Genomic DNA, 21,743 nt, shown 5'->3' with positions numbered 1-21,743 from the left:
GATTCCTTGCGTGTTTTCCCTGCAGGAGGCAAATTCACCATCTACCAATGCAAGGCTGGGGTTTCCCACGTGGCTCAGTGGGTAAAGGATCCATCTGCAATGCAGGAGACGTAGGCAGACGCAGGTTCAATTCCCAGGTCAGGAATATCCCCTGGAGGAGGGCACAGCAACCTACTTCAGTGTTCTTGCCTGGAGAATCCCATGGACAGAGCATTCTGGTGGGCTATAGTCCATGGGGTTGCAAAGAGTTGGACACAACTGAGGTGACTGAGCACACATGCACGCAATGCAATGCTGATGTACGCATCCACCTCTTATCTACAATGCTTCCTTAAATTCCTTCAAGTCTGGAAATACTTTCCATTTTCCAGACAGTCCCTTGGGCATGTATATGTTCAATAAATAATTGGTTTCAAGACCACTTGCACAAAAGGAACATGAAGAGTGCTTTTTCCTTAAGCAAGGATTATCTCACTGTGTATCTCTCCTGGAAGTTAGTAATTTCATTGAAATATTAAATTTGTTGGCCTTAGCTATTCAGTCTTAGTGAAAATATATGATGTTTTCCCCTGTGTGATTACAGACTGCAGTTAACAAATAATAGTGGAGATATTTCCAGGGCCAGGCACATAATGGGGTCCAACAAATGTTCAATGAAAGAATCTAATGGCTTCAATAAAGCACCTTTTCAATAATCTCTTCTTAGCAATTTGTTTTTTAAGTGGTTTGGACAATAGAACTGTGTACATGTTGTTAGTCTGAGGAGTTCTAACTGAGTGCAATTTTTCCTTCCCGCTCTACCAAACTCTGATGTATTTCTTTCTTCTTTCAAACCATATATTTCTTCTTTCTTCACTGAGGTCTGCGAGTCCCTAGACCTTGAGACCAAGAATTCGTGAATACTTTTTTTGCTAAAAAAACATACTCAGAGTTATCCACCAACTCAGGTCCCAGTGGAAAACAGATCCAAAGAGACAAGAAATTACGCTCTTTCCTGCGGGCTAACACTCTGGATGGGCTTCCAAGGTGACTCAGTGGTAAAGAATTCGCCTGCATACAAATGGACAGTGGTCAGACCACATATAAAAGCAGAACTTTATCCCCAACCTGAAGCAACCTGCCCAGGAAAACAGCTCTTTATAGAGTAAACTTAGGAAGGCAGCCTGCTCTAAGGTAGACTGACAGGAAATTCATGTTATCTCTCATGACAATCCGGAGAGCTAAACAGTCACTTCTGGAACAACTGTCCTCAAATGGCTAGTACTTGATTAATAAGTGACAGCTTGAGCTTCCCAGGTGGCACAGTGGTAAAGAATCCGCCTCTCAATGCAGGAGACATAAGAGATGCGGTTTCAACCCCTGGGTTGGGAAGATTCCCCTGGAGGTGGAAATGGCAACCCACTCCAGTATTCTTGCCTGGAAAATCCCATGGACAAAGGAGCCTGGCGGGCTATACAGTCCATGGGGTCACAGTCAACTTGGGGACCAACTGAAAACCAACCAGAGAAAGTCAAACACGCACCCCTAATTAATCACAGGGGGTGGTCCACTTCTCCTTGGCCTTCCTCCAGCTTCCTCAGGCCAGCAACCTCTCATTGGGGCCCCCATAAATGTCCCCTTTTCTCCGATATGAAGCTTTCCAGCTACCCTGCCTGCCTACGAGTCTCGGCCAAACACAAGTGATGGTGGCGGACTCCCCTGCTACAAGATGCTTAGAACAGACAGCCTTTGCTTTTCTCATTTGGCTGGTCTTTGTTCATTTCTATACCACCCACTCCACCAGCCCGAGCAGGTGTGCATTCTAAAGCAAACCCCCAGGTGGGCTGGTGGCTCTCCTTCTCAAGGGTCTCAAGGAGGTTCTTTATTAAAATATGCTGCCAGCTCTAGGATGGATGTAGAACATGCAGAAAGAAAAAGGGGCAAATTGAAATTGAAGAGAATTCTGGACGGAAGACAAGCAATTGGCCATACTACAACCCGGCCAGGACAAGGAGCACATGAACGATGGACGCACAACTAACTCCATGGTTGACTTCACTCATCATGGTAGGGAGTGCAGATGAAGGGACCAGAACCTGGGCCTTGATGGACAGGAGCTTCAACCACACAGTGAATCACGGATTCAATCCATGCATTTGAAACTTCTCCTGGCATGCCTACCTCTAGTGGGAAAAAAAGTGAGAAATCAAAAATACAGACCTTTGACACTAATAAATAAGTCTGTAGGGTATATGAATGTTCTAACACTAGGAAATCAGAATGACAAGAGATTTTTTTCAATGAGAACTGAGACATTCCTCTCTGCTCTTATAGAATTAGATTTATTTTTTTGTAGCTACAGACTCTGTAATGCATATGACCTGTGAACGTAAAGCATGATACTAGTTGTTTGTTCATACAACAAATATTTATTGATAGTCTGAGATTCTCTTGGCCTTGGTGTTCAGCCACTAAGTCGTGTCTGACTCTTGATGACCCATGGGGTATAGGCTGCTAGGCTCTGCTGCCCATGGCATTTCCCAGGCCATATCCTCCTCCAGGGGATCTTCCTGACTTAGGTATTGAACCCGAGTGTCCTGCTTTAGCAGGTGGATTCTTTACCACTGAGCCTCAGACTCATTCAAAAGGCAAACAGGAGTGACATGACCAGACCTATGATCCAAAGCAATTGAGAATAAACTTCAAAATTAACTTTATGTTAAACATGCTCAAGTTTTGCTCACGCATTTCTTCACAACTGAGAGCTGTGTGTTTAAAGGCCTTGTCACCCTGTTATGCTTATTTTCTGTGCATTTCCACAGCCGCTTAGAGTGTGCACTGTAATCTGAACATCTGGGAATAAATACATCAGTGTGGTTTCTTGGGCCAGGGATGGGTCTCCATCTGAAAAACCCCGTCCTTGAGAACCGAGACCCCCCCCCACCGCCACACTTTCCACACCTACTTGGGAACGAGTAATTGAGTGTGGGGACCCTGGGGCCCAAATGCTGCTAAAGTTAAATGAAAAGCAACTTTGGACAATTGACAGCTTGGTGCTATCTGAGCTTCCATTTCCCCTCAGTGTCATCTGGCTATCCATCCACCATGAAACAGGCGGTCTTGGAGATGCACGTTCCCTTTCAGACTACAGAGAACGGAAACCCTCTGCTTCCAACTCCCCATCATCCCTTCGTGCACACACAGCTCGGACAAGGAGGCTCCAAGTCAGCTGATGGTCTCCAGGAATATCACCTAATGATCTCATCGTCCTCATGAATTGTGCTTACCACTCCAGGAGACTCTAGCCCAGGCAAATAGCTTGACTGTTATGGAACCTCTGGGAAAGGTTCATGAAGTCTCCCGTGAAAAACATCAACAGATGGTCTGTGCCCTGTGATGCCCTGAACTCCCTTTTCTGCCAATCCTGAACCGTGGCAAGTCCAGGCATTGAAAGACCCGCCTCAAACAACTATGTGCGGGAGTACTAAGTCACTTCAGTCGTGTCTGGCTCTTTGCGACTCTGGACTGTGTAGCCTGCCAGGCTCCTCTGTCCATGGGATTCTCCAGGCAAGAATACTGGAGTGGGTTGCCATGCCATCCTCCAGGGGATCTTCCAGACTCAGGGATAGAATTCGCCTCTCTTATGTCTCTGCACTGACAGGTTGGTTCTTTACCACTAGTGCCACCTGGGACGCTCAAAACAAACTTCTAGAGAGTGTCATACTGAGTGAAATAAGTTCGGCAGAGAAAGAGAAATATCATATGATATCCCTTCTAGGTGGAATCTAAAAAGAAATGATACAAATGAACCCCTTACCAAACAGAAAGTGTCTCACAGACTTAGGGAACCGTCTATGGTTGCCAAGTGGAAGGATGGGGGAAGGGATAGTTACGGAGTTTGGGATCGACGTGTACACACTGCTATGCTGAAAATGGATAACCAACAAGGACCCACTGCATAGCACAGTGAACTCTGCTCAACGCTGTGTGGCCGCCTGGATGGGAGGGGAATCTGGGGGAGAGTGGATACATGTAGAGCAGAGTTCCCTCACTGTCCACCTGAAACTGTCACAACATTGCTTGTTAACTGGCTATACCCCAATACAAAATAAAAAGTTAAGAAGAATAAGCTTTCAGAAGAACTGACGTCGCCTCACCCTCCTGAGACTCTGACAAAGCTCCATTGAGCGGTGCTGTCCTTTGCCAAATGGAACAGGAAATAGCCTGGTTTCAGTAACAGCTATTCTAATGAGATTGAGGAGCCAGCCTTGGAACAGCTAATATGCTAATGAGATTGGGGGGCCAGCCTTGGACGCCACTGAGCACCACTGTTTTTCTTCTCATGAGAAACTCAGGTGCAAAAGGGTGTTTGAAGCAATAAGCCTTTTGCCCTTTGCCTTCATTATGTAGGCTATTAATAATTATCAATATTACCTAACACAAGTTTTGTATATTTTCATTAACAAGGTGTGACTTTTGGCTTGTGCCTATCACGCTTTTTTCCTCCCGCGAGTTGATTTATTTTTTTCCTATTTAGACTACACCAGACATAAACAGGGCAACAGTTTGGTTTTAGATTCAATCAGCCTCTTAATGATATGACTGGATGTACACAGCTTTCCGAAAGTTTCAAAGAGAAATGAGAACAGGGAAAGGATGATACACAGGACTGGCTGTAAGCTCACTGACGGGCCAACTTCACCTCAGGTGGCTCATTGATTTGGTCTCATTGGAAACTTACACTAAAGGTGCTTTTCTTTTTTTCTTGTCAAATAATTTCTTTCCAGGCTTTGATGGTTTTGTAAGTGGAGGCAAGCTTATAAAAGAAGTATCAGAGGAAAAGAACAAGCTTAAATGATGCCATGAGTGAAACAGACTAATTTCAATGTCTGTAGGAGGAGGCTGAGCTCTTTGGTTTAAAGCAGAGCAGATTCAATACCAAAGAAGGAATTCAACCACACTGGAAAATGCAGTCAAACCCATCCAGGGAATCCTCATCTCAAAGGATTTGCCTAAAACTGTGCATTTTACCTGCAATTTTTTTGTGGTTCACTGGTGACACCATGAGATGGTCCTTTTTGTTGCGCCATAAAGATGGTACACAGACAACAGCATATCAAAGAGAGACACAGATGGAACCCCTTGGAGGGTGTGAGCGAGTGAATGAGTGAGTCACTCAGTCGTGTCTGACTCTTTGCGACCCCACGGACTATACAGTCCATGGAATTCTCCAGGCAAGAATACTGGAGTGGGTAGCCTTTCCATTCTCCAGGGGATCTTCCCAACCCAGGGATCGAAACCAGGTCTCCTACATTGCAGGCAGATTCTTTACCAGCTGAGCCACAAGTATCTGGTCACAAAACATATTTGATCTGCTTCTTTGCACTCATGTGTCTGAATCTGTTTCAGGCATGCTTGTTTTGGTCATTAAGCCTTAGAGTTCTTGGCATTCTTTCCTTTTAAAATTAAGGAATAACAAAACAGGTTCTTTCTTTTTATCAAGCTCTGCACATGTGCAGGTGAATATAATTATAGGTACCAGGGATTCCAGCTCCTCGTGTCGTTTCAGTTCCTCATTGCCAACACTGTCCCTCAGTGTCCCATTATTTGCCAGTGGGCTCCTTGGGAGAATAGAGATATGATGGCCCAATAGAAAGTCTTCGTGAAAGGAGTATGTTTTTCATTGGGAAAAATTTTTAAGCATCTGCATAAAAAAAGATTTATGTCTACAATAAAGTGAAAAATGGGCTTTGGAAAAAAAGGCCTCACTGCAAATAGGCCTGAGATAACTTTAAACTGAGAGCTTTTAACCTGTTTTTCACAGAACAGACGCACTGAATCACCATTGCCTAGGAGCCTCCATTGGACTGGGGGGAACCCATGCAGGTGCAAAAGTAAGTCAGACACTACTGCTAGAACTAATACTAGTTAGAACTAGCGGTGCTGCTGTTGCCATGAGGCATAAGACTAGTGATAACTCAGTTAACTAGTGGTTAATTCAGGGTCTCAGGTATGGTCCCAAGTACTCCTTATGTCTTTATTTCTCACGACTGTCCTATGAGATCGACACTATGTTCATCTCCATTTCAAACAGGAAGAATCAAAGACACAGAGAAGAAGTACTCTGCCCAAGTGATTTAAGCGAGAAAGTGAACAGTAACACCTCCGATCACTGAGCCGGAAATAAAAGGTCAGCAAGGAGAAGTAAGTCAGCCAGAGAAAGGCAAACATCCCATGATAACCACTTATATGTGGAATCTAAAAAATGATACAAATGAACTTATTTGCAACACAGAAACAGACAGACTCAGAGACTTAGAAAACAAACTTAGGTTAACAAAGGAAAAAGTTGGGGGGGGGGTGGATAAATTACGAGGTTGTGATGAACATATACACCCTACTATGTATACAAATGATAACCAACAAAGACCTACTGTACGGCACAAGGAGCTCTACTCAATATTCTGTAATAACTTATAAGATAAAGGATCTGAAAAAGGACGGATATATGTATAACTAAACCACTTTGCTATATAGTCAGCAAAAACAAGACCAGGAGCTGACAGTGGCTCAGATCATGAACTCTTTATTGCCAAATTCAGACTTAAACTGAAGAGAGTAGGGATAACCATTAGACCATTCAGGTATGACCTAAATCAAATCCCTTATGAATATACAGTGGAAGTGAGAAATAGATTTAAAGGACTAGATCTGATAGACAGAGAGCCTGATGAACTATGGATGGAGGTTCGTGACATTGTACAGGAGACAGGGATCAAGACCATCCCCATGGAAAAGAAATGCAAAAAAGCAAAATGGTTGTCTGAGGAGGCCTTACAAATAGCTGTGAAAAGAAGAGAAGTGAAAAGCAAAGGAGAAAAGGAAAGATATTCCTATTTGAATGCAGAGTTCCAAAGAATAGCAAGGAGAGATAAGAAAGCCTTCCTCAGCGATCAATGCAAAGAAATAGAGGAAAACAACAGAATGGGAAAGACCAGAGATCTCTTCAAGAAAATTAGAGATATCAAGGGAGCATTTCATGCAAAAATGGGTTCAATAAAGGACAGAAATGGTGTGGACCTAACAGAAGCAGAAGATATTAAGAAGAGGTGGCAAGAATACACAGAAGAACTGTACAAAAAAGATCTTCATGACCCAGATAATCACAATGGTGTGATCGCTCACCTAGAGCCAGACATCCTGGAATGTGAAGTCAAGTGGGCCTTAGAAAGCATCATTACGAACAAAGCTAGTGGAGGTGATGAAATTCCAGTTGAGCTATTTCAAATCCTGAAAGATGATGCTGTGAAAGTGCTGCACTCAATATGCCAGCAAATTTGGAAAACTCAGAAGTGGCCACAGGACTGGAAAAGGGCAGTTTTCATTCCAATCCGTAAGAAAGGCAATCCCAAAGAATGCTCAAACTACCGCACAATTACAGTCATCTCGCACGCTAGTAAAGTAACGCTCAAAATTCTCCAAGCAGGGCTTCAGCAATACGTGAACCGAGAACTTCCAGATATTCAAGCTGGTTTTAGAAAAGGCAGAGGAACCAGAGATCAAATTGCCGATATCCGCTGGATCATTGAAAAAGCAAGAGAGTTCCAGAAAAACATCTATTTCTGCTTTATTGACTACGCCAAAGCCTTTGACTGTGTGGATCACAATAAACTGTGGAAAATTCTGAAGGAGATGGGAATACCAGACCACCGTTTGAGTAAACTCTGGGAGTTTGTGATGGACAGGGAGGTCTGGTTGCTGCGATTCATGGGGTCGCAAAGAGTCAGACACGACTGAGCAACTGAACTGAACTGAACTGAAACCACTTTGCTGTACCCCTGAAACTCATGCAACATTGTAAATCAACTATACGCCAATACAAAATTTAAAAAATTTGTTTAAAGTCAGCAACAGGAAAAGATACTAAAAAGTAATATCAAAGATACCAAGGGCAAGAAACACATTTCCAGTTACCTTCATCAGGGGCCCTCTGCAAAACCCAATCTCATGGTTCCAGCTTACGTGTATCAACTCTCAGCCCCAACCTGACAGCTCATCCTATTCCTTGCCTCCCATCCATCTGAATCACTATTTCCTCCCTTGAAAAGAGAACTCACCCTTGGTCTGGTTCTGCTGTGAGTGACGTCTATAAAAGTTGAAGGCTTGTTACACAGTAAATACAATTCAGTATTTTCTAGATGCTTCAGGGTCTCTGTGAGAGGCATCATTTATTTTTCTGTATTAGAAGAATATTATCATGAAGAGCTATTTGCCCCACTCTGCTGTTTAGTAACTAAGTCGTGTCTGACTCTTCTGTGACATGAAATGTAGCCTGCCAGGTCCTCTGTTTCATGGGATTTCCCAGGCAAGAATACTGGAGTGGGTTGCCATTTCCTCCTCCCAACCCAGGGATCGAACTCGCGTCTCCCATGTCTCCTGCGTTGAAGGTGGAGTCTCTACCACTAAGCCACTAGGGAAGGCTTGCCCCACACTGAGTGGTCCCGGTTAGTTCTGTGTTTACATGTATCCAAAAAGTAGAGACATTGCCATCGCATCATATAGTCTATTTTTGGTGTATTACTTTTACTGTACTCTCCAAGGTTAATCAGTAGACTGAGAGCTTCGAATTGGTTTTTGAGACAAGGCCCGGGTTTTGTACCAGCTACTTGGCTGGCTGAAGCTCTAGTGACGAGAACCATGACAGCTGCCACCTGTCACACGAATGCTGGCTTGAGGTCTGTGCGTGCGTGCTAAGTCACTTCAGTCGTGTCCAACTCTCTGTGACCCCATGGATTGCAGCCCACCAGGCTCTTCTGTCCATGTGATTCTCCAGGCAAGAAAACTGGAGTGGGTTGCCATTTCCTCCTCCAGGGGATCTTTCCAACCCAGGGATGGAACCTACATCTCTTATATCTCTGAATTGGCAGGCCGGTTACCACTAGCACCACTTGGGAATCCTGGCTTGAGGTCTGGCAAGACCTAAATCATCTCTTTCCCACCATAGGCTTGACTGAGAAATGAATGAAGTGGAAAGGTCTGAGAATATGGGATTAAGGACATAGGAACTGGAGCTACAAGTAAGGCTCCCTGCTGCTGCTGCTAAGTCCCTTCAGTCGTGTCTGACTCTGTGCGACCCCATAGGCGGCAGCCCACCAGGCTCTCCCGTCCCTGGGATTCTCCAGGCAAGAACACTGGAGTGGGTTGCCATTTCCTTCTCCAATGCATGAAAGTGAAAAATGAAAGTGAAGTTGCTCAGTCGTATCCGACTCTTAGCGATCCCATGGACTGCAGCCTACCAGGCTCCTCCGTCCATGGGAATTTCCAGGCAAGAGTACTGGAGTGGGGTGTCATTGCCTTCTCCGAAGGCTCCCTAGACAAATACTACTGCAATATTAAAGGGACACAGTGGAATGAAATAAAGATTATTTTAAACGGGAGACATCTGGGATACAGCAGATTCAGAGACATGCCTTTCGGAGTCCCCCTTATCTGACTAATTGCAGAGCTTTTTGAGAAGGAAGCTGCCATCAATCTTCTCTCTGGGGAGCTTCCAGCCAAGAAGGAGAATGACCATTAGCATGGCGATGAGAAATTGTATATATACATTTTATAGAAGCTACCAGAGCCTCCATTTATTTCCCCTAGAAACCCCATTTTCCCCTCCTTCCCACTATTACGCTGATATATAAAGCATTACTCTTGGTTGTTCAGTGAATTACTCAGATTATTGAGTACCCTGAATGCATGTGAATAGATGCTATCTTTTCTCCTGCTCTTCTATTGTCAATTAACTTGCACTCCCTCTCATTGCCCCTGACCACTAAGACCCAAGTTGGCAGAAAAGTTTTCCTCCCACAATCTGATCTGAAGCCAGTTGCTGGGTATACCGAGGCAAGCCAGTGGTGGCTGTTTGAGAGGCTGATTGTACTTGGTGGTACCATGCTAAGTGGTCTTTGGCTTTGGCTTTGGAGAAAGAAAACTCATGTAATGAAGAGCAGAGCCTGGAGAGATTGAACTGCCACTGGCTCACACGTAAGACTGCTGGGGATGGTGATGTGCGTCAGGACTACAGATAGGAATGCCGCAACCGCCTGGCCAGACAGGGCTTACGGTGGGCTCACTGATGGGAGGGCAACTGCACCACCAAGTTGCCTTTGAGCTGGTTTCCTGGCTGCAGAAAGAAGTTCGCGCCCAAGTCATGGCACAAGTGGTCGTGTGGGTTCTTAGACACACCAGGTCTTGAGGATTGGGTCCTGGGCAGGGACCCTAGGCCATGGAGCTGGGACTGGGCTGTCTCCTACCATTCTGCCTTTGCTAAGAAATGCCTGAATCAAAATTAGGTGTCTTGGAGAAGGAAATGGCAACCCACTCCAGCATTCTTGCCTGGAAAAGTCCATGGACAGAGGAGCCTGGCGGGCTGCAGTCTATGGGGTTACATGGCTGAGAATGTGTGCATGAGGGTGGAGGGAGATGGGTTGGTAGCAATAAACTGGTAGAACAACAACAACAACAAAATTAGGTGTCTGAGCAACAGATTTTATTTCTGAATAAAAGTCCTTCACATCTCAATATTATTAGTGAATCTTCTTTTGAGAATTTAAATAAATGCCATCTTGGAATCATAGCCGCCCTGGTGGCTCAGACGGTAAAGAATCTGCTTGCAATGCAGGAGACCCAGGTTTGATCCCTGGGTTGGGAAGATTCCCTGGAGAAGGGAATGGCAACCTACTCCAGTATTCCTGCTGGGAGAATTCCACGGACAGGGGAAGCTGGTGGGGGTCCATGGGGTCGCGAAGAGCCAGACACGACTGAGTGACTTTCACTTTCAATCATAGTACCTAGCATGAAGCCTTTAATATGGCTATCAATGAGTGAATATCACTGAGTGAGTTAACTTGGATTATTACTAAAGAAATATTGAAAAACAGACTTACAGACATTGAAGGCAAATTTATGGTTACCAAAGGGGAAATGTGGGGAGAGAGGGATAAATTAAGAGCTTGGGATTAACATACACACACTACTTATTATATATAAGATAGATAACTAAAAAGGGCCTACTGTGTAACACAGGGAGCTCAATATTCTGTGAGAACCTATAAGAGAAAAGAATCTGAAAATGAACGAACCCACGTAGAAGTAAATCAGTTTGCTGTATATCTGAAACTAACACAACACCGTAAATCAACTACGATCCGGTAAATTTAAAGAAAGAAACATTGACAAGTGAGACGCAGAATAGATTTAAATGAATCTGGGAAAAGTTTAGTTCTATTCCCGTATCTAATGAGTTATAGAAGCTGATATAGTTTATATCAGTTCAGTTCAGTCGCTCAGTCGTGTCCGACTCTTTGCGACCCCATGGATGGCAGCATGCCAGGCTTCCCTGTCCATCACCAACTCCTGGAGCTTGTTCAAACTCTTGTCCATCGAGTCGGTGATGCCATCAACTTATTTCAAAATAAAGACATTTTCTCTCCAAGTGGCTTGTATTTTTTCCAAAGCACCCGATTGTTTCATTAGTTTTAGTTGTTATACATTTTGTTTTAATAAGACCCATACGTCACAGTTGGTCAGTCAGTCTCTTCTTTCTTTTTTTTTTTTAAGTTTCTTTTTAAAATTGAATTACAGTTGATTTACAATTTGTGTTAGTTTCAGGTATATAGCAAAGTGATTTACTGTATCACTTTGTGTATGATTCTGTTATACATACACACATTTTCCATTTTTCAATTATTTTCCATTATAGGTTATTAGAAGATATTGACTGTAGTCCCCTCTGTTACACAGTAAATCCTCATTGTTTATCTGTTTTACACATGGCAGTACACATCTGCTAATCCCATATTCCCCATTTATCCCTCCACCACTTCCCCTTTGGTAAAGAAGTTTTCTTCTCTAAAAATAAGAAATGCTTCATTAATGTGTGTGTCATCCTTGCACAAGGGCCATGCTAATCTTCTCTGTATCGTTCCAATTTTAGTGCACATGCTGAAGAAGTGAGCACTGCTTCTGTATTTTAAGTTCTGTATTTTAAGTTGAACAACCTTAGTGGCACTTGACCTAAGTCTTCTGAAGATACTAATGCCCTTTAGTAAATAAACATTTAGGGTTCAGTATGAAGTGGCCCAGCAAGCTTGAAAAGGGCAGTATGCGTTCATAAGAGGAAATCGCTGGCTTAGTGGGAGCTAACACAGTAGAGTGAACAGGATCTCCACCCTGACTGGTGTTAGAACTGCCTGTGGAGCTTTGGAGACAGAGAGATGATCAGGCTCCACACCAGAGACTCGGCCTTAAGAAGTCTGGGGTCAAGTCTGAACATGTGTCCAGGCTGTTCCCAAAGGCGATTCCACGTTGAGCCTTTCTCACTTAATCTCAGTGTGTGGAGTCCCTGCTTGGGTTGTATTGCTGTGACATATGTCTATTTATATACCTATGACTTTATCCTTTAATCTGCATTATGGAAAACCACATGCCTCTGCCAACACCCTTCCTCCAGCCTCTTTGTATATGGCAGTTGTCTCAGGATGCTATCAAGACCAGGGAACAGCCTCATTCATGGAGCAGTTAGGAAACTAGAGGAAATAAGAAGCTTACAGGGAGAATATGGACTGCTTAATGGGGTGGGCTGTGTGGACCATCAATACTACAGAGCTGGGTCTCAATTATGAGCAAACACACGTACAAATGCTGTTGGGAATTTGAAAGCAGAACCACAATGACTTCCCATTTTTGCGTGTGTCACATGAATTTCTCAAAATGGCCTGGGAATAAAAATCACATTGCTTACGGAAACTCTGGTGGCCTACAAAATCCAGTTTTATATAACATTAAGAAAATCATTCACCCACAGTCAACTAAAATTCAAATGAATGAAAACAGTACTCAGTTTATAAGAAAAAGTCACAAAACTCCCTGCTTCCAATATCAACACCTATGTGTGTGGGCTCAGTGGCTCAGTCCTGTCCGACTCTTTGTGACTCCATGGATGGTAGCCTGCTAGGCTCCTCTGTTTATAGGATTCTCCAGGCAAGAATACTGGACTGGGTTGCCGTTTCCTCCTCCAGGGGATCTTCCTGACCCGGGGATCGCACCAACATCTCCCGTATCTCCTGTACTGGGAGGCAGATTTTTAACCACTGGACCACCACAGAAGTCATCTCTATCTGTACCCATCTCATCTATCTATCTATAAATAGAACTGTAATTTGGTTGAACCTTACTTAGAATTGCAAAAGAAAGAAGAAGCCAAATATTTTTTTTTCCTGTAAAATAAGGTAAGCTTGACTACAAGTGTCTCCAGTGGTCTTCTATCAATTAGATTTATATCTCTTGGAAGCATTTCTGTCACTGTAGGTTATTCTTACTTCTAAATGTTTGACAAACTCTCCTGCCAAGACCTGCACATAAGCGAGAAATGAAAGCTAAGTTCACTACCAGACCATTTGTATGGATGGTATCAAGGGGAGGTAGCTATTCCTGCTGTGTTTATAAATGTACTAGCAAAGAAGCATTTCCATTCATTTTCATTATAATATACTCCATGGATAAATAACTTGGCATTTCACATATGCATCCCTAAAACAATTTCTGACACATGGAAAACTGAACAAGACAGAATGAGTAGGTATACTGTCCTCTTTGTAGGGATTCACTGATTCCCAGAAGCACTATGATAAGGGATGACTACATACACACACAAATTACTTGACAGATGAAAATTTCAATAGCAAAATGTGACCATGCAGAATAATGAGCTTTAGGAAATAGAAGCAAAGCAAATAACACCCAAGGAGAGAGTCTAGACCAGTGGATGGAAATCCACACTGCTCATCAATCTCAACCGACTGACCCTCTCCCCACCCTACTGCCGTATTTTGTCCTGGGGTGGATCTACAGGCCTGATACCGCAACTGTAGTGTATGAATGTTGTGTGTGTTTAGTTGCTAAGTCATGTTTGACTCTTTGGGACCCCAAGGACTGTAGATTACCAGAGACCTCTGTCCATGGGATTTTCCAGGCAAGAATACTGGAGTGGATTGCCATTTCCTTCTCCAGAGTGTCTTCTGGACCCAGGGATTGAACCCTCAGCTCCTGATGTGTTCCCCTGCATTGCAGGCAGATTCTTTACCACTAAGCCACTGGGAAAGCCGTGTCTGAATAAGCTCTGTTTACTGTCCTTAAGTAAGACAAACTTCAAAGTGCTGCACACATATGACCTACAGATAAATCTAACATTATTTGACTGTATAGGGTCCTATATTTGTCAGTAGCACTCACAAAAGAAACAATACTATCTCTTGTCTGTTTTACTCAGAGGGGAAAAGAAAGAATACAATTATGGAAGAAACCTATCTTCAGTTAATGAGCCAAGAAATGCCTATCCACCTGTGGCTAGGCATTTTATTTTTGGATTAGGCTTCCTGTAGCTGCTTCTGCATTTAGGGAATTAAAATAATTGGACCATGACTTTAAATATCTTTTTTCCCCCCCACTGATGATACATCTATGAATATATCAGCTATAAGTATCATAACTGATTTCCCCCATTTTCTCCCGGGCATTTCCTCTTTTGTATCTAACAGACATTTCAAACTTTAAGCCCTTAACAAAACTCCTGATTCTATTAGCTTGGGTCCGGTTTCCTTTTCCTATCTATAGTGTTTTGCATCCCATTCATTGAGGCCTACTGGCTCCTCCCCCTTTGCTACAGCTCTGGACCATGATACCATGATCTCCTTCCTAGACTCTGAAGTCAAGTCCTCACTGACCTTGCTTTCCGACAGTCTGGTCTCTGACCGGCAACCAGAGAGGACTTCAAGGACCATAAATCCCATCATGTTCTTACAGCAAAAAATCTTCAGGTACCCTCTCTAGGCTTAAAGGTTTCTTTCACTCACCGTCACCACCTCCAACTGCTCCTGCCTCATTTACTGGCTGTAAAACACTGACCTTCTCACCGCCTTAGGCACATGGCAGGCTCCCTCCTGCAGCAGTTTTTGCTCTGCTACTTCTTTGCCCAGAAAAGTCTTTCTCCAGATAGTTTAACATCTGGCTCTCATCCATCACTGAGGATTTGCTTGGGTGTCACCTCGTAGAGGCCTTTCCTGAACTCTCATTCAACAGTTTCCTTCCCTTGTTACACTCTAATCCTGTAAACTATCTTGGTCATATCCAATGCAGAAGGTGAATACTGTTTGCTTCCTTTTGTAACTGCTTGCATTCTTGGACCATACAGTCCAGGAGGCAGGAAGTTTGATGCTCTACTGGAATGAGCACACAGTAAAGGCACACAATTTGTTGCTGTTGTTCAGTCACTAAGTCAAGACGGACTTTTTGCAACCCCATGGACTGCAGTATGCCAAGATTCCCTGCCCTTCACTATCTCTCTGAATGTGTTCAAACTCATGTCCATTAAGTCAGTGATGCTATCTAACCATCTCATCCTCTGTTGCTAACTTTTCCTCATGCTCTCAATCTTTCCCAGGATCAGAATCTTTTCCAATGAAAGGAAATGGCTCTTCATATCAAGTGGTCAAAGTATTGGAGCTTCAGCTTCAGCATCAGTCCTTCCAATGAATATTCAGGGTCGATTTCCTGTAGAATTGACTGGTTGGATCTCCTTGCAGTCCAAAGGACTCTCAAGAGTCTTCTTCAACCACAATTCAAAAGCATCAATTCTTCAGGACTCAGCCTTCTTTATGTCCAACTCTCACATCCATACATGACTAATGGGAAAATCATAGCTTTGACTATTTGGACCTTTCTTGGCAAAGTAATATCTCTGCTTTTTAATACATTGTCTTGGTTTGTCCTTTACTTCCAAGGAGTGAGTGTCTTTTAATTTCATGGCTGTAGTCACCATTCTCAGTGATTTTGGTGTCCAAGAAAATAAAATCTGTCACTGTTTCCACTTTTTTCCCCATTTATTAGACATGAAGTGATGGGACTGATGGGATTGATGCCATGATAAATATTGGCCAAATGATGAATGAGGAGATAATTAATTCCACATTTCCAAAGTCAGCAGACAAGGAGAGAATTATGCTCACCCCTTGAAGTATCCAGCTATTTCTTAGTACAATATCTTGGCAACTGTATTAAACCATCACATCAGACATTTATGGTATGAGGACTGAAGTGCGGAGCTTCCAGTCTGAGAGCCAGACTTCCTTCTATTTAATTAGTCCCCAGGAAGTTTCAAATACTCTGCTTATTGTCTCAACAATGATACTTTCTATGTAGATAAGAAATTATGATCGGGCATAAAATTCATACTGTAGTCTTAATTAGCTTCAAATGTAATCCTTAAATCTTGCCTGGTGTTTCTCAGCATGCAGTTGGCTGCTTTTCTCTACGTAGTAAAGCTCCCCCTAGGGAACCGCAGCTCAAAAATGGTGTGTGAGGAAACAGCTTGTCAAAACACAGCAAATCCTTCAGAGAAGCACATTCTCCTAGCACCCACCCCTGACCAGGTGGGAGCAAAGGGAAGGTCATATCTGGAGTCTGCCAGGGTCAGGCTACCCTGTGACAGAGGTCTACAAACTGGGTCCTACGTGCCTGGGGACTTTGTGAAGATTCTCTGAGGGAACGCAAGGCTTGGGATTTTTCAGATCCTTGGCTTCCCTACACACTCTTCCAATAAACCTGATCTGCCTGAAAGCCCACCCGTATGCATGTTCACAGCCTCCCTCATCTCACTGGACAAAGTCAAGCCCCCCCTGAGTGGCAAACATTCCCTGAGTCCATTCTGCTTAAGAATGATCTGAATAGACATTTTCCCAGAGAAGACACCCAAACAGCCGGACTCACTGATTGGTTTGTCTAGTTAGACTAACTGGTATTCTAGGCAGCTGCCGTTTGTTTATTCTGTATCCAGTGGAAGCCAGGCCCTCAGCCTCCTTCCAGAAGCAGGAGTGGGTGGTTTGCAGATGAAGCCTGGATCAGAGCTGTGGCTGTTGCTGTCAGTGGTATTGTCTCTCATCTGTGGTTTCGGTTTTCCTCCCCAGTACTGCTCTCCAAGGATCACACTCGCTCCAAATCCCTAAATCCTGTGCTCCATCCTGCCCAGGGACCACCTACTCAGCTGGTTGGGGGTGACTCTGAGAGCCAGCTGGGAAGCTGAAAAGCAGGGCGGCTGGACATGCTGCCTTAAGCAGACGTGGGCAGAAGACAAAGCCTGATTCTGTCAGTTTGTCCCTTCCCATTTGCACCTAATTACCATGGATGCAATCCTGTTTACCCATAGGAGGTCACTTACCTTTTAAGATGGGCTTCTTTGCAAATTGTACTTAATTATGCAATACGTGGCATTCATTGTCTGTTGCTCACACATCATTACTGTCCAATTGAGTAGCATAGCACAGTCACTTGCTTACCATTTACAGTACTGATCCAGAGAGGTGCTCTGCTTTCTAATTCAAATGTTTTTAGTTTAGTTGTGGTCCTTTGCATCATGGAAAATAGGTAACTGAACAGTTCCTCTACTTCCCCCTATAATGATGCTTCAGAAACAATACCCTGTACCTTCATTCAAGAATTATCTTTGTCAATATTCATCACCCACCCTACCTCTTTGTACCTCCTACCTCTTCTCCCCCAGCCTGGACCAGCAGTGAGAACTGGTGAGAAGGAAGCAGTATTGCTTCTTGGAGTAAGTATGTGAGGTGTCACAGAGGAAGGTGTGTGTAACACTAGGATATACAGCATCAGGTCAAATGAGGAATGTGCAGTGAAGTCAACAGAGTTATTCCCTGGTCTCCCTATTGCCCAACATTCCTTAGTTCAGTAGATTAGCATCCTGCCAAGAAATCAAGGGTCAAAGGTGGGATCCTCAAGGGAAGCCATTAACTTTTCCCCTTAGCTGATACAGCCTTCACACCAAACCCCAGAGACCTCAGATTTGAAAGCAACTTAAAGCACACACTGCCTAGCATCACCTCTGCATATCAAAGAAAACACATTTTAATAAATCATCCAGGCAGAGGTATAAGGTAGCAGCCAAGGAGAGCATATTTAGGAAGTGATAAATAGGTTCAGCTCAGGAAAAAGCCGTTCTCAGAAGGGTAATGCCAACACTCTCGTTTTTTGAAGGATGCTTTTGAAGCAGGGTTATATCTCAAAGTGTTAATCTGTATATTTTCTATTTATTGCTCTTCTTTGCTTACTCATTGGTACCCTGTGGTCATTTTTATCCTTCAACACTCGCAGGCTTCCCAAATGATGGAGAACTCAGACACCCTGAGTGGGGAAGGGTGGTCCCAAGGGGACACCCTACTGCTATCAGAAAAACCGAGACAATCCTCGTAGTCTTCTCAGCCCTGAGCTCTATTATCAGCCTTACACTTGAATTTGATGTTTTTAACAGCTCTTTACACTCATCCTCATGATTCACTTAGTCTTTCATCATAAGGGGCTTTATTAAATGGAAAAGTAAGGTTAGAATCCATTGTCAAACTGAAGAGACTCATGACTTGTTCAACTACGTGTGTGTTATGAAAGGTTATCCTACAACAAATAGCTGATGTGCTGTGCTAAGTCATTTCAGTCTGTCCGACTCTTTGTGATCCCATGGATTGTAGCTCGCCAAGCTCCTGTGTCCATGCGATTATCCAGGCAAGAATACTGGTGTAGGTTGCCATTTCCTCCTCTAGGGACACTTCCTGACCCAGGGATCGAACCCACATCTCTTAGGTCTCCTGCAGGCAAGTTCTTTACCACTAGCTCCACCTGGGAAGCCTATGTATTTGCAAGAATTCATGCTTTGTTTTGACTCCAGCTATCAATCGCCTGAGTGGCAATGTTAATTGAAATCAGTTATTTCAAAGTCATTATCATTACATCCAATAATGTAAGGAGGAAGCTTGAATTAGAATCATTTTTGGAAAATATTTCTGTGTCTCTTGCAATCAAAGAAAGAGAATGTCTCAGAGAAAAATACTCAGGGGATAATGACTTCAGGTTTAGACTGTAGTCATTATGAAACATTTCAAAATTGGGAGAAGACAGTTTTCCAGATTAGCAGGCTGTTTTTATTTCTGATGGGTCTTACAGAGCTTTCAAGCAGTAGTTCTCAACCCTGGTTAGATATTACAACCCCCCAGGAAGCTTAAAAATAAGTGCTAATAACTGAGCGTCTCTGGGGGTGGGCCTGGGTGACTCCAGTATATAACTGCAACCAAACATGGTCTGAAATAGTGTTTTTCATCTGCTTTGGTTTACAGAGCAGAAATAAGGCTTGGAGCTCTAGTTTTAGGAATGCAGTGCTGATGCTGTGTTCAAGGAAGAAGAGAGGGTTGCTAAGTAAGTAAGTGTTAGTTCCCCAGTCGTGTCCGACTCTCTGAGACCCCATGGACTGTAGCCCGCCAGGCTCCTCTGTCCATGGGACTCTCCAGGCAAGAATACTGGAGTGGGTAACCATTTCCTTCTCCACTTACTTACTCACTTGTAGGTCTCATTTGTCAAAGATGTTATGCTATAGTTTATCAATGCAAACCAATATTGAATAATCAGCTAAATCGATAAATAACAATGGGAATTTAGTTACTGAAAGCACAATATTATGACTTCAATCTACTGCACATTCAAATGAAACCTCATAAGTATCTGCCAGATCCTGGAACAGCCCTGTTCTGGGGCTTTCAGCAGCAAATAAGTAAGTGTCTCCCCCCAGCTCCCCTGGAGTTCATATTCTAACAGAACGATGCAACACCTCTCTGTGGCTGTCATCACATTCATAGAATTCGAAGCATTGTGAGAACTTTCAAAAGAAGCAAAAAAAAAAGAAAGAAAGAAAGAAAGAAAACAGATAAAGATGTTTTTGCCTGTTCCTAAAGAGCTATCAGCTTGGGTGAGATGATACTCCTGCATCTGAAGCATTGTGCATTCATATGGGTCTTGTACCCAATTTTCCTTATGTGCTAAATTTGGGGGAATATGTTGATCAACATGAAAGAGTTCAAAGAGAGCACAAAACTAAACCCAGAGGACCCAGGAAGCTTTGTAAAAGGGGTGGAATCTTGCATATAGGATTCATCATTTCCGTCTTTCTAAATTCCATATACATGCGTTAATAAACTGCATTGGTGCTTCTCTTTCTGACTTGCTTCACTCTATATTCAAGGCAGCAAAAGAGACACAGATGTAAAAAACAGACTTTTGGACTCTGTGGGAGACGGGGAGGGCGGGATGATTTGAGAGAATAGCCCTGAAACATATATATTACCATATGTAAAATAGATGACCAGTGCAAGTTCGATGCATGAAGCAGGGCACTCAAAGCCGGTGCTCTGGGACGACCCAGGGGGGTGGGGTGGGGAGGGCGGTGGGAGAGGGTTTCGGGGTGGGGGACACATGTACACCCGTGGCTGATTCATGTCAATGTATGACCAAAACTACCACAATACTGTAAAGTAATTAGCCTCCAATTAAAATAATATTTTTTTTAAAAAAAAGGAAAGAAAAAGGGGATGGAACTTGAATTTGTCTTAGAGGATGAGTAAGGACTGGATCAAAGGGAGGTGTTGAAAGGGCAACTGTGCGAACTGGGGGTAGAAAAGCTCATGTGGAAAGAGGAGGGTAAGAGCAGGGACAGTGGGGAGAGAGCCCAGCGTGAAGGAGAGCTGTGAACTGAGGAACCAGCAGTATTGAGGTTGGATACACACAGTGAGAGTAACATTGTTTAAGGTCTGAAAAATGTAGACAGTGCAGAGATCTAGACATCTCCTCTGACTGAGAAACGCATGATTGGACTGTGATGCACAGAGAAATATTCAGAATTTGTGTGCGTTCAGCTTCTAAAACCAACTAACTGGTGGTTAAATACTGATCATGCTCTTGAACCATTTGAACGCAGTGGTAAAAGCTGAATTTAACTAAAGCCCAGGTACAGTTAAGATACACGTTAGATTAACTCAGCCCTCCACCTTAGCAGACCAATAGAAGTAATGGGGTGCTTTGGTGGGGTATATATTACATATAACTCTACAATTTTAAGACACAATATCTAGCATAAATAAGAAATCACAAGACATGCGAAGGAACAGGAAAATGTGACTGAAAAGTAAGAGAAAGGATAGTCAATACAGGTAAATCCACAAATAACCCAGAGAGCAGAGTAATAGACAAGGAGTTTAACTACTGTACAGATGCTATGTATCGAGTGGGGAAATAACATGCATCCAAAAAAAAAAAAAAAACAAATAAATTCAGCAGAGAAATGGAAACTATAAGAAAGAACCACGTGGGAATTCTAGAACTGGAAAATACAATTTAAGAAATAAAGAACTGATACGAAAAACTTTACAGAAGATTGATCCAGAACAGAGCCTTGAAGTAGAGTAGGGGAGAAAAAGCAAAAGGAAAAGAAAGGAAGAAAATGAGGAAATTTTTCTCTTAGAAGCCATGATATATGAGTATTTCACATGCTTTGGAGGTTTGGGCAAGATTAAGAGAGACATGTCCAGACCAGGAAGTATAGAGACTCTTGGAGGAGCCTTAATACAAACTGCTTTATTGAAAAATAAAATCAGGCAGCAGAGTTCACTTTGTGTCATTCATATCATGGAAACACTGAATATTCCTTTACTGGAGGACTTTACAAAGATCAAGAAGGCAGCTGTGGTTTGATGGTGGGGACTCAGAAAGGGTGAGAGCGACATAGTGATCCAGGCAAGAGACCATGGGCATGCCCTGCACTCACCACACTGCAGGCTGACACTGAAAGGGGAAGTACATATGAAGGGAAATGAATTTTTAAAAACTCC

At 43.2% G+C, this 21,743-nt stretch overlaps 1 protein-coding gene and 1 non-coding gene across 3 annotated transcripts in view; both read right to left on the bottom strand.

Annotated features, from left to right (window-relative positions):
- Window positions 1-21,743, bottom strand: part of CTNND2 (catenin delta 2) — a 1,061,406-nt gene that overhangs the window by 75,926 nt on the left and 963,737 nt on the right. The window lies entirely within an intron of this gene.
- Window positions 11,880-11,986, bottom strand: LOC122684026. Its single transcript, XR_006337922.1, has one exon. It is a non-coding gene; the product is annotated as a U6 spliceosomal RNA (small nuclear RNA).

This window comes from Cervus elaphus, chromosome 25 (genome assembly GCF_910594005.1).
Source record: "Cervus elaphus chromosome 25, mCerEla1.1, whole genome shotgun sequence".
Lineage (NCBI taxonomy): Eukaryota > Metazoa > Chordata > Mammalia > Artiodactyla > Cervidae > Cervus > Cervus elaphus.
The sequence above is the reverse complement of the archived record's forward strand: the minus strand, read 5'-3'. Positions and strand labels throughout refer to the sequence as shown.